The sequence below is a fragment of the Aquarana catesbeiana genome, linkage group LG04 (assembly GCF_042186555.1).
Source record: "Aquarana catesbeiana isolate 2022-GZ linkage group LG04, ASM4218655v1, whole genome shotgun sequence".
NCBI lineage: Eukaryota > Metazoa > Chordata > Amphibia > Anura > Ranidae > Aquarana > Aquarana catesbeiana.
This window is the reverse complement of record NC_133327.1, coordinates 27511182-27523493: the sequence shown is the minus strand read 5'-3', so window position 1 is coordinate 27523493 and position 12312 is coordinate 27511182. Positions and strand designations below refer to the sequence as shown.

Sequence of the window (12312 nt, the reverse complement as noted above, 5' to 3'; positions counted from 1 at the left end):
ATGAAACCAAAGTCAATAACACGGGACATGACCTCAAACTATCTGGAGGAAAGCACAAAACTAATCTTAGAAAGAATTATTTTACTGAAAGGGTAGTTGATGCTTGTAAAAAACTACCAGCAGAGGTAGTAAAACAGTCAACAGTAAATGGCTTAAAACATGCTTGGGATAAGCACAGATCTCTATTTAGACAACAAAATTAACAAAAAACAATACCTCCCCCAAAAAATGGGCACACTCGATGGACTACTCAGTCTTTTTCTGCCGTCACTTTTCTATGTTTTCTGGTTCAATAAGTTTTTATTGCAGAAATAGTGTTAAACATACAACAATGTCAAAGGCACTTAGCATGCCCATGCAGGGGCTGGAACTAGCGCATAAGAGCCAAAAAAAATACAACATAAAAAATACAACATAAACAGAGGAGGACAGCCTCCTATTTAAACGGTCACAGAAAGCCTGAGTGCAATTCTGCCTGGGAAGCGTCATAGGATTCACAGAATGCAGACCACGTTATTGGAGTACGTGTAGTCAATGGGTGGCATACCAGGGTAAGGCCCAGTGAGGTCCACCACATGAACGCCTGAGGTTGGTCAAGACCAGGGGGGAACAATGTGTTACTAGTGATAGGCAGCAGGGGCAGAAAGGGGGACATAAGGGAGCTTGGGTATCTTACAGAGTCCTACAACTTTAAGCTATGTAGCATGAGAGGGCTCAATGACATCGGCCGAAGTTTTTGGAGAAGCCAAAGAAGCACTTGCATAGAAAGAAGGGTACAATTACAGTTAGGGAGCTCCAAAAGCACCCATAGAGGGACATTGGCGGAAGCATGGAGTAGTGATAATTGGGAAATCTGAGCTGCCAGATAGTAGTACTTAGAGACATGGGGGCACCCCCAAACCACCTTAAAATCTATGTATAAAAAGATGGGGGAAAGGGGATGATGGGATTATTGCGGTGCCACCAAAATTCAAAATTACTAGAATGATATTTTATATAAAATCATTTATTTTATTCATATCAAAAACATCTAAAATGTTTACATGAAAGAGTACAAAAAATGCAAGGCAAAAACAAAAATACAGTTCAAATAAATGACCGTCACCAAAGATGTTGAGGGGTCATCATAGTCTTTTGTTCCCAACTAGTTTCGCCAAAATATTGGCTTCATCAGGGGAATGTATAGATGTACTGCAGAGAGTAAAACCACTATAATAAAGAAAAAATGCATTATTGGATCAACATAATCTTGTAATGCTGGAGGCAAGCCAATCGCATCGCATAGCTGTCAAATTGCCGCCCACCCATATCCCACAATCTTCCCACCCCCCACACACCTAAAACATACCATGTGGGCTCCAAGACGCAAGGGGGACACCACCAAGACACTAGGAATAGGAGTTACACATTCATCATTATATCGTAAGCCCTCATCAGGCAATACGATCCTACATGCAGCTAGTGCACATTCCCAGCCTTTACTAGACAGCATACCCTATAGTCAATTCCTTAGACTTAGGAGGAATTGTACTTTGGATTCAGATTTTCACCTGGCAGCTAATGACCTGTATGAGAGACTTTGTCGGCGTGGATACAGTCGCTCCTTGCTGAGGAGGTCCTTCAACAGAGTCATTAAACGGAATAGACATGACCTTATTCATTCTACTAAATCCTCAAAAATCAATAACTCTGTTAGGATTATTACCAAATTTTCAAAACAGCATGGTCAAATGAGAGGGATCTTTCAAAAATATTGGCCACTTCTGATGGCTGACAATACCATTAAAAAATTTCTCAAATCATACCCAGAAATCACCTACAGATGGGCCCCATCTATGAGAGACATGCTTGTTCACAGTCATCATGAGATACGAGGCCCCCTTGATCACTCAAATGCCGGCACTTTTCCATGCGGTACATGCGATTTTTGTCCATTTATTTTCAACTCTAAGAATATTCCCCTTCCAAATGGTAGGATACACCTTTTGAAACATAGAGTCACGTGTAAAACAATTGGTGTTGTGTATCTGGCTCTCTGCCAGTGCGGTTGTTTCTATGTAGGGAAGACTAAGCGTCCATTCCTTAAACGCATTAAGGATCACATTGCACCTTTATATAAACACTTAACTACCACAGCCCTAAATAGGCATGTGGCTACAGAGCATAACTTTGACCCTCATGTTGTCAAGTTTGCGGCCCTTGGGCACATCCCTTCCCATGCCAGGGGAGGTAATATTGACAACTCCTTGCTTCAGATGGAGACTAGATGGATATATTTATTGAATGCGGTCAAATATCCTGGCCTCAATGATTACATCAGCTTTAAATCTTTTCTTTAGAATGACATTTATGTATATATATAAATATTTCTTATTATCTAGCTAGTCTATTCTTTGACTGTCTCCTCACTGGCTGGTCGATCTTATGCCCATCGGGCCCTGCTGGTTCGGTGTTCCATCTGCCCCTACTCCCTGCCCCCGTCCTGTACCCACTGCTGGTTAATTTTATATCTGTATGTTGAAATAATTAATACAGTAGTCACTATATGTAGTTGCATACTGTATGTATGATAATTCTTATTACCTGTCTTTATTGAATATATATTTAAAATATCTGGATTAGTTTGATGTATATAAAAAATAAAAAATAATAAAATATAATATAAAAAAACAATTATTGATAATATGATGATCAAAGTTCATGTAGAGACATATTAAAACTAAATGCATTGTTTATTTTTGGATTACCATATCTATTTTATTAATGCAATTTTGTCATCTAATTTACACTTGTGTTGTTGCAGGCATTTTCCGTCGTTATCGCATGGCGGCCAATGCGGTGATACCATCTGTCCACCGCCAGGGCCACTCCACCTATGTCCCCAATCTGTCTGAATTATCAGACCTCCCTTTGTTCCTTCCGCCCTCCCCCCCTCCTGGGGTGTGCCATGGTGGGCCCAATGCACTGGGTGTTTTTACCCCCCATTCATCTGGGAACTTGTTTCACTACAGCCTTTGGCTGCATGGACGCCCAAGGGCTGGCTTTACTGTCAGCCCGCCCCTTCGGCCGGGACCATCGCGGTTTTCCAACGCCTGCTCAAGCCTCCCCTCCCTTCTGTCTCCCTTGGATGATGTGAGGTTCTCCCCCTTCTTCCTCTGGAGCCTTCCGTTGCACTTTTCCATCTGTCGATCACGTCACAGGCAATACCGCCATGTGACCGGACCGACGCTCGGACTTATGGGATATGTAGGCAGATGACATTGGCTACTGCGCATGCGCCCCGTCCGCCTGTCGTCCGCTCCTGATCAGCTGATTTATATCATGCTGATCAGGTGGGGGTTTTAAAAGGCAGCCTTGCTCTCAGTGTTTTTTATCTCCTTGCTGCGGGACCATCATGGGGAGCTGGCTACATATGTAAAAGGTAATAGATCCAACAAACTTCTTTCATCACAGCAAGCATCTGTCATTATATTGCCACACATGGCTGTACTGGCTGAACTTTCTTGCTAACAGTCCCTTTGTCATATGCATTGACTTTTAGACCATCTACAACAACCGGTGTTACCAGAAAGACTCATTGTGGAGGTTCCAACGTTTAGCCAAGATATTGGCGGAACCTTATTCATAGGATGCATTTTTTCTAACTTAATGCTTATTCGGTAAGCCTTACTCACTATATCCAACATATTTCACTATGTCCTTTAATCTGAAATTCACTGATATATTTATGTGTATCAATATCATTTCTCCTATACCTTTTCCCCCTTTCTTGAATCCATTTTACAGTCCCTTTGACCGCATTCATGCAATTTTTTACATGAACTGACTGCGCTGTGAATCTCCCTTGTGCAACATTGAGCGCCTTGGTTTTGCATATAATTAGGGTATGTAATTGAGGCTGAGGTCCCTCTTGTTAAATAAAATTAAAAGAATTTTCAATACTTATATGCTATACTTCTCTTTTCAGGCGCCCTTTAATTCCCCTGTAGCCAATTACTGGGCTGAGTGTAACTCCCATTCCTTGTGTCTTGGTGGTGTCCCCCTTGCGTCTTGGGGCCCGCATGGTATGTTTTAGGTGTGTGGGGGGTGGGAAGATTGTGGGATATGGGTGGGCGGCAATTTGACTGCTATGCGATGCGATTGGCTTGCCTCCAGCATTACAAGATTATGTTGATCCAATAATGTATTTTTTCTTTATTATAGTGGTTTTACTCTCTGCAGTACATCTATACATTCCCCTGATGAAGCCAATGTTTTGGCGAAACTAGTTGGGAACAAAAGACTATGATCACCCCTCAACATCTTTGGTGACGGTCATTTATTTGAACTGTATTTTTGTTTTTGCCTTGTATTTTTTGTACTCTTTCATGTAAACATTTTAGATGTTTTTGATATCAATAAAATAAATGATTTTATATAAAATATCATTCTAGTAATTTTGAATTTTGGTGGCACCGCAATAATCCCATCATCCCCTTTCCCCCATTTTTGAGATATTCGACTCGGGATGAGGTGCCGTATCTAGTAGGACACACCACCCACCATCCAATTATGTATAAAAAGGGTAGCCTTACAAATTTATTAGTCCAGATAAAGCGCATGATCCTGCTCTGGAGTAGGCAGAGAAAATGTGGAGGGACCCGTACTGGTAGGGTGAGGAAAAAATACAAGAATTTTGGTAAGGCCGGCATCTTTACAGAGTAGATTCGACCCAACCAGGACAGGTGTGGAAATTGCCATGTCTGCAGAAGAGTGGTCAAGGATCTAAGCAGGGGGGTAGTAATTAACAGAGAATAGAGAGGAGTAAGTGGGGGTCAGTCGGACTCCCAGATATTCAATGTATGTGGTTGTCCAACGAAAAGGGAAGTGGGACCGCAGGCGTGCGACCAAGTCAGGATCTAGGGAGACATCTATGTTTCTATGTTTTATATATTTTTTGTCATTTAGTACAAATAAAATGATCATACTCCGAAAAAAAAATTGTTAAGAAATTAACAGAATCAAAGACTGCAGCCTATCTAATACAGGGCACCATCACTCAATATCACGTATCAAATATTCTCAAATCGGGTGTTGAGTACCAATCAATTCAGGCTTGCCACATCTTGGCAGTGACCAAGTACCTACGGACATTAGAAATAAACATTAACCACTTGCCAACCAGCCGCCGCAGTTTTACTGAGGTAGAATGGCACAGCTCTCTCTCTCTCCCACCCCTCTCTCTCCCTCCCCCTCTCTCTCTCCCCCTCCCTCTCTCCTCCCCACCTCTCTCTCTCCCCCTCTCTCTCCTCATCATACTCCTCTCTCTCCCCACTCTCACTCCTCTCCCTCTCCCCCTCTCCTACTGCTCTCTCTTCCCCCCTCTCTCTCTCCCCCTCTCTCCTCTCTCTCCCTCTCTCTCTCCCCCTCCCTCTCTCCTCCCCACCTCTCTCTCTCCCCCTCTCTCTCCCCGTCATACTCCTCCCTCTCCCCACTCTCACTCCTCTCCCTCTCCCCCTCTCCTACTGCTCTCTCTTCCCCCTCTTTCTACCCCCTCTCCCCCTCCTCTCTCTCCCCTCCCACCCCTCTCTTCCTCCCACTTTTTTCTCTCTCCCTCCTTCCCACTCTCTCTCGCTCTCCCCCTCTCTCTCCCCTCCCTCCCACACTTCTTTCTCTCCCCCTCCCTTCTCTCCCTCTCACCTCTCTCTCCCCCCTCTCGCTCTCCCCCCCTCTCCCCCCTCTCTCCCCTCTCTCTCCCCCTCTCACCCCTCTCTCCCTCCCCCTCTCTCCTTCCCACCCTTCTCTCTTACCCCCCTCCCCTCTCTCCCTCCCACCCCTCTCTCCCACCCACCCTTCTCTCTCTCTCCCTCCCCTCTTTTCCTCCCACCTCTCCCCCTCTCTCTCTCTCTACCCCCTCCCCTCCCTCTCTCCCCTCTCACTCCCTCCCACCCCTCCCACTCTTCTCTCCCTCCGCCTCTCTCTCCCCCTCCCCTTTCTCCCTCCCACCCCTATCTCTCACTCCCCCCTCTCTACCACCTCTCTCTCACCCTCTCTCTCCTTCCCACCTCTCTCTCTCTCTCTCTCTCTCCCTCTCTGCCTCTCTCTCTCACTCCTCTCTCTTTCAACCTTCTACCCCTCTCTCTCTTTCTTCCCCTCTCTCTCTCCCTCCCACCCTCTCCCCCTCTCTCTCTCCCACCCCTCACCCTCTCCCCCCTCTTCCACTCTTCTCTCTTTCAACCCTCTAGCCCTCTCTATCTTTCCTCTCTCACTTTCTCTCCTCTCCCCTCTCTCTCCTTCCCACCCCTCTACCTCCCTCCCACCCCTCGCTCTCTCCCCCGTCTCCCAATCCCATCTATTCCCCCCCTCTCCCACCTCACTCTCTTACCCCTCTCCCACTCCTCTCTCCGCTCCCTTTTCCCACCCTTCTCTCCCCCTCTTTCTCTCTTTCCCCCTCTCTCTCCCCCTCTCTCTCACTCCTCTTTCTCTCTCACCCCTCTCCCACTCCTCTCTCTCCCCCCTTCTCCCACTGCCCTCTACCCCCCCTTATCCCACCCCTCTCTCCCCCTCTTTCTTTCTCCTCCCTCTCTCTCCCCTTCGCTCTCCCCTCTCTATCTCACTCCTCTTTCTCTCTCCCCTTCTCCCACTCCTCTCTCTTTCAACGCTCTACCCCTCTCTCTCTCTACCCCCTCTCCCCTCCTTTTTCTCCCTTCCCTCTCTCCCTCCCACCCCTCTCTCTCCCTCTCACCTCTCTCTCTCTCCCACCCCTCACTCTCTCACCCCATTATCCCACTCCCCTCTATCCCCCCCACCCCTCTCTCTTCCCCCTCTCTCCCCCGCTCTATCTCACCCCCCTCTCTCTCACCCCCTCTCTTTCTCTCCTCCCCCTCTCTTTCTCTCTCCTCTCTCTCTTTCTCTCTCCTCCCTCTCTCTCCCCAGTCAGTTGCCAATCAGCCCAGCACTGGGATCATAGGATATGTGTAGAGGCTACACATTGGAGATTATCCCTGGTCTTGTGTCCTCTATTGTGTGTCCCTAAAACACATGAATAGCTCATGCACAAATTAGTAATTTCTGTATTTAGGTTCACTGACCATAGTCAATGCATTGGTTGTATCCACAGCAGTTATGGGGCATAGGTTTATGAAAATAGATGATGGATTTATGGCCAAGGTAATGTGAAATGTAGGCATAACAGAGAGCTGTCTAGTAAGTGACAATCACTAGAGAGAGAGGGAGCTTGTGTTGCAGTTCATATCCTGTCGTGATATGATCCAATGCATGCTGGACTGGCCATATCTTCCCCCGGTGTTTCTTCCGGGTTCGCAGGGTCCGGCGCTGTGAGTGGCTGGAGCTGCGATGATGTCACTCCATGCATGCGGGAACCACCATTTTCGGCAGGGGCTCTGATGTCATCGACTGCATGCACTCTGAATATCTCCTAAACCGTGCAAGTTTAGGAGATATTCACAGTACCTACAGGTAAGCCTTATTATAGGTGTAACAGAGTTTACAACACCTTTAAGTATCGAGCCACTTGCCATTATAGTTTAATTTTGAGATCAGGCTTATGATGCAACGGATGTACAAACTGCAAAAATCTGCAAATATGTATAATATTCATTACGAGGTAAATTATATTTGGCTTGTAAACTAGGAAAGGATTTCAATGTATGACCATCATACAAATTATCGAATGATCTAATACCACTGATGCACCAAGGTGCCAGAAAGATATCAGGAATAAAAAGGGAGAGAGTTTATAAGGTGGTTGCTTTGGAAAATGTGATCGAAGATGAACATAAATTTCATCTATGAAATTGCCAGAGCAGTCAGTGTGGGAACCCGTCAGCACAGTCCCTCATTCATCAGCCGCATGAATAAATATCATCTTGTGTGGCACAGCGATGAGATCCCTCACAGGCAGGACAGTAATAGCTCCCATACTTTTGGCAGACTGCAGATACAGCAGCTAAATCAATCTCGGGAAGAAAGAGCATGGGCCTGCTGGGAAACGTCTTTTATAGGATTTCCCATAAACCCCCTTCTTGGTGAGTGGCTTGTTGGAACATATAGTCTGAAAGAGATTCAGCAGTCTAGTTGGCTGAACACAGTACTACAAATCCCACAGTCCTTTGCTTCCTGGCTCAGGAGTGTGATGCAAACAATCTGAGTGCTAGAGGGAAACAGGAGCAACTTGCAGTAATGAAGGTAATGTCTGCTATATCCATACTACAGTAGCCTGCACCTGGCTACATAATATTTATGTTTTGTTTTTTTTTTGGTGTATTAATTCGCACTTTTCATTTAACTAAAGTGATTGCACATCATATACAGTATTACCAAAACATTAATTAATGTTTTTCAAGCATTTGCAAATTAAAAAAATAGCCTTTATGAATTATTATGGGAATATTTTTAGCCACTTGACCTCTGGAATGTTTTACCCCCTTCATGACAAGGACAGTTTTTGCTATTCAGCACTGTGCTATTTTAACTGGCAACTGTTCTGTCATGCATCACCCAAACTAAATTCATATTATTTTTTTCACACATATAGAGCTTTTTTGGGGGGGTATTTGATCACCACTGGGAAATTTGAAAAAAACCTGATATATTGTATTTTTAACCCCCCCCCCCAACATACACGCAAATGTATTTATAGATCCCGCACACGCATAAAAACAGCAATTGCACCGCACATATGAGATATCATCCTGAATGTCAGAGTGAGAGCGGTAGTTCTAGGGCCATCTTTCATGATGAACTCTTTCATGATCTTTCAAGATGAACTCTAAATTGATAGCCTCTAAAAGCTTTTAAAGCATCACCTATAACAAATGTTGGGTATTGTAGTTTGTCACCATTTATCGGGTGCAGAGGATTTCGAGTCTTGACATGTTTGGTATCTATTTACTCGATGCAACATAATTTTTTATATTTTTATATTTTCCACAAAACTGGATATTATATTCCAATAGGGCATTAGATTTTAATATTTGAATCTATTTTTATAAGCGTGAAATCTAACACTCACTTTATGATATTTTGTTTGTGTATTTCATATATATATATATATATACCTACCCTGTTTCCCCGAAAATAAGACCTAGCGTGATTGTCAGTTGTGGCTGCAATATAAGCCCTACCCCCCAAATAAGCCCTACCCTGTTTCCCCGAAAATAAGCCCTACCCTGAAAATAAGACCTACAAGGACTTTAACTAGGGCTTATTTGGGAGGTAGGGCTTATATTGCAGCCATCACCGAAAATCACGCTAGGTCTTATTTTCGGGGAAACAGGGTATGATGACAATTACAGGCCTCTCTCATCTTTTTAAGTGGGAGAACTTGCACAATTGCTGGCTGACTAAATACTTTTTTGCCCCACTGTGTGTGTATATATATATATATATATATATATATATATATATATATATATATATACCGTATTTATCGGCATATAACACGCACAGTCGTATAACACGCATCTTTATTTTAGGAGGGAGGTTTCAGGAAAAAAACTCAAATTTTAAATAAGAACTTTAAAGCAAAATAAGGGTCAGTGCCCATCAATGCAGCCTCACCATAGCCCATCTTCAGCCTGATCAATGCCATCTGCAGCCTGATCAATGCCATTGCCCATCTGCAGTCTGATCAATGCCCATATGCAGCCTCACCATTGCCATGAATGCAGCCTGATCAATGCCCATCTGCAGCCTCACCTCAGATTACTGCTGCATCGGAGGGGACAGGGAGGGGGGTGGGACGAGCGCTATCAGCTTGATCAATGCCCATCTGCAGCCTCACCATTGCCATCAATGCAGCTTGATCAATGCCCATCTGCAGCCTGATCAATGCCCATATGCAGCCTCGCCATTGCCATGAATGCAGCCTGATCAATGCCCATCTACAGCCTCACCTCAGAATACTGCTGCCTCAGAGGGGACAGGGAGGGGGGCAGGACAAGCGCCGTCATATTACATACAGCAAGAATCTCCTGTTTAATCGGCGGCCTCTGTAATACAAAATCCCACCTCCTGGACCGGCTTCTATGATAGACAGAACACTGATCCAATGCCAGCCCAGGAGACGGGACTTCCTATTTAAGAGGCCGCTGAGTAAACAGGAGATTCTCACTGTATGTAATCTGATGGCGCTCGTCCCGCCCCTCTCCCGGTTCCCTCCTAGGCAGCCCAAATTGCAGTATCGGCGTATAACACGCACACACTGTTTGTACCTGATTTTCAGGGTGAAAAAGTGCGTGTTATACGCCAATAAATACAGTATATATATATATATATATATATATATATATATATATATATATATATACACATGTACACACACACTATGGGGGTCATTTACTATAACTCCAGGAAGTACTGGGCACTATGGCAAATAATAGAGCCCATTTTAGCCAAATGGAAACAAAACGGCGAATTTGCGCATGAAAATCTGCGATATAAGCGGAGAACAAACGTTTGTAAATTCTAAACTGCCGCTAATTAGCGCTTCCGCGTATATACAAATGCCAATTCTTATCAAGTTGTTATATAGCACTGTACTGTAGCCATGATCCATGTATGTGAAAGAAACATTTTTTATCAGAGATGTGCTCTAGTTCCCGTACATCTATTGATTTATATTGCAATTAGTATTCCTAGTTTTTTTTCCTTCTTTTGCTAAGAAATGCAGTTCTGAATGATTATTACATAGTAATGCCTGCTATTCTGTAAAGTTGCATGTATTAATCATTTAGGTTACCTATTTGTTGTATGTTGATTTTTTCATGTTTTTGATTTATTATTTATTAATTTAGTTGACTATAAAGCAGTAATTATTTATGTTCATTCTTTAATAATACTACACTATTATGTAGGTCTTGTACTTAGCACAATGGCTTAGTGGTCTGCTTGGATATCTCCACACCACTCATGGTATGAGTTCAAACAACAGCCAACCTACCATCCACCAGCTGTGTTTATTTTTTCAGTGCACAAGTGAATTAAAATAAACAAACAAAGAAATGTAAACTGCCCTTTAGCTAGTGTGTGGTGTTTGGAATGTCACATCATAATATAATTGAATACTTACATACCATTGCATGCATTTAAAGAGTTAATACAATAAAAACTTTCACATTAAACTGCATTGGCTACTTGGCAATCACCTATTTTCAGTAAATATATATACATGTATATTTGTGTTGCTTTGGCTAATTGGCATTCTCCTTTTCCCACCAATGCAATCTTTTAGGATTTTTCTGTGGGATTTGAACCCATGAGTCTTTCAATACCTGAATGTTTGAAGGTAGAGGTGCAAACTGCTAGCCTATTGGGCTGAGCACAATTATACATACAAAATACTTTTACTAGTGTTTGATGTGTTATATACTATACAATAAAGTTTATCAAATGTAAACTGCTTGTTAGCTAGTGTGTGGTGTTTGGAGATTCACACCATAATATTAGTGAATACTTACATACCATTGCAAGCATTTGAAGAGTTAATACAATAATATCAACCACATTAAAGTGTATTGGCTACTTGGCATTCACTGTATGCTGCTTTGGCTAATTGGCTAACAGTAATTCTCCTTTTCTCCACCAATAGTAATCTTTTAGGATTCTAACCCACGAGTCTTTCAATACCTGAATTTTTGAAGGTAGAGGTGCTAACTGCTAGCCTATTGGGCTGAGCACAATTATATATACAAAATACTTTTACTAGTGTTTGATGGTTTATATACCATACAATAAAGTTTATCAAATGTAAACTGCTTATTAGCTAGTGTATGGTGTTTTGGAGATTCACACCATAATAATAGTGAAGACTTATTTATTTTTATTTAAGGTACTTCTATAGTGCCGTCAATTTATGCAGTGCTTTACATATACATTATACACTAATATGGGCCCCTACCCTCAAGGAGCTTACAATCTAAGGTCCCTAACTCACATTCATATACTAGGGCCAATTTAGACAGAAGCCAGTTAACCTACCAGCATGTCTTTGGAGTGTGGGAGGAAACTGGAGTACCCGGAGGAAACCCACGCAGGCACAGGGAGAACATGCAAACTCCAGGCAGGTAGTCTTGTGGTGTGGTTGAGAATACGAACCAGCAACCCTTTTTACTGCTAGGTAGGGATGAGCAGACCCCCCCCCCCCCACTGTTCGGTTCGCACCAGAACATGTGAACAGGAAAAAAGTTTGTTCGAGCACGCGAACACCGTTAAAGTCTATGGGGGTCATTTACTATAGCGCCAGGAAGTACTGGGCACTATGGCAAATAATAGCTCCCATTTTAGCCAAATAAAATTTCAACAGGCGAATGT

The 12312-nt window shown here is 43.4% G+C and overlaps 1 protein-coding gene across 1 annotated transcript in view; it reads right to left on the bottom strand.

The window, feature by feature from the left end:
- The window catches only part of LOC141141138 (fucolectin-like), an 80621-nt gene that overhangs the window by 15938 nt on the left and 52371 nt on the right, over positions 1-12312 (bottom strand). The window lies entirely within an intron of this gene.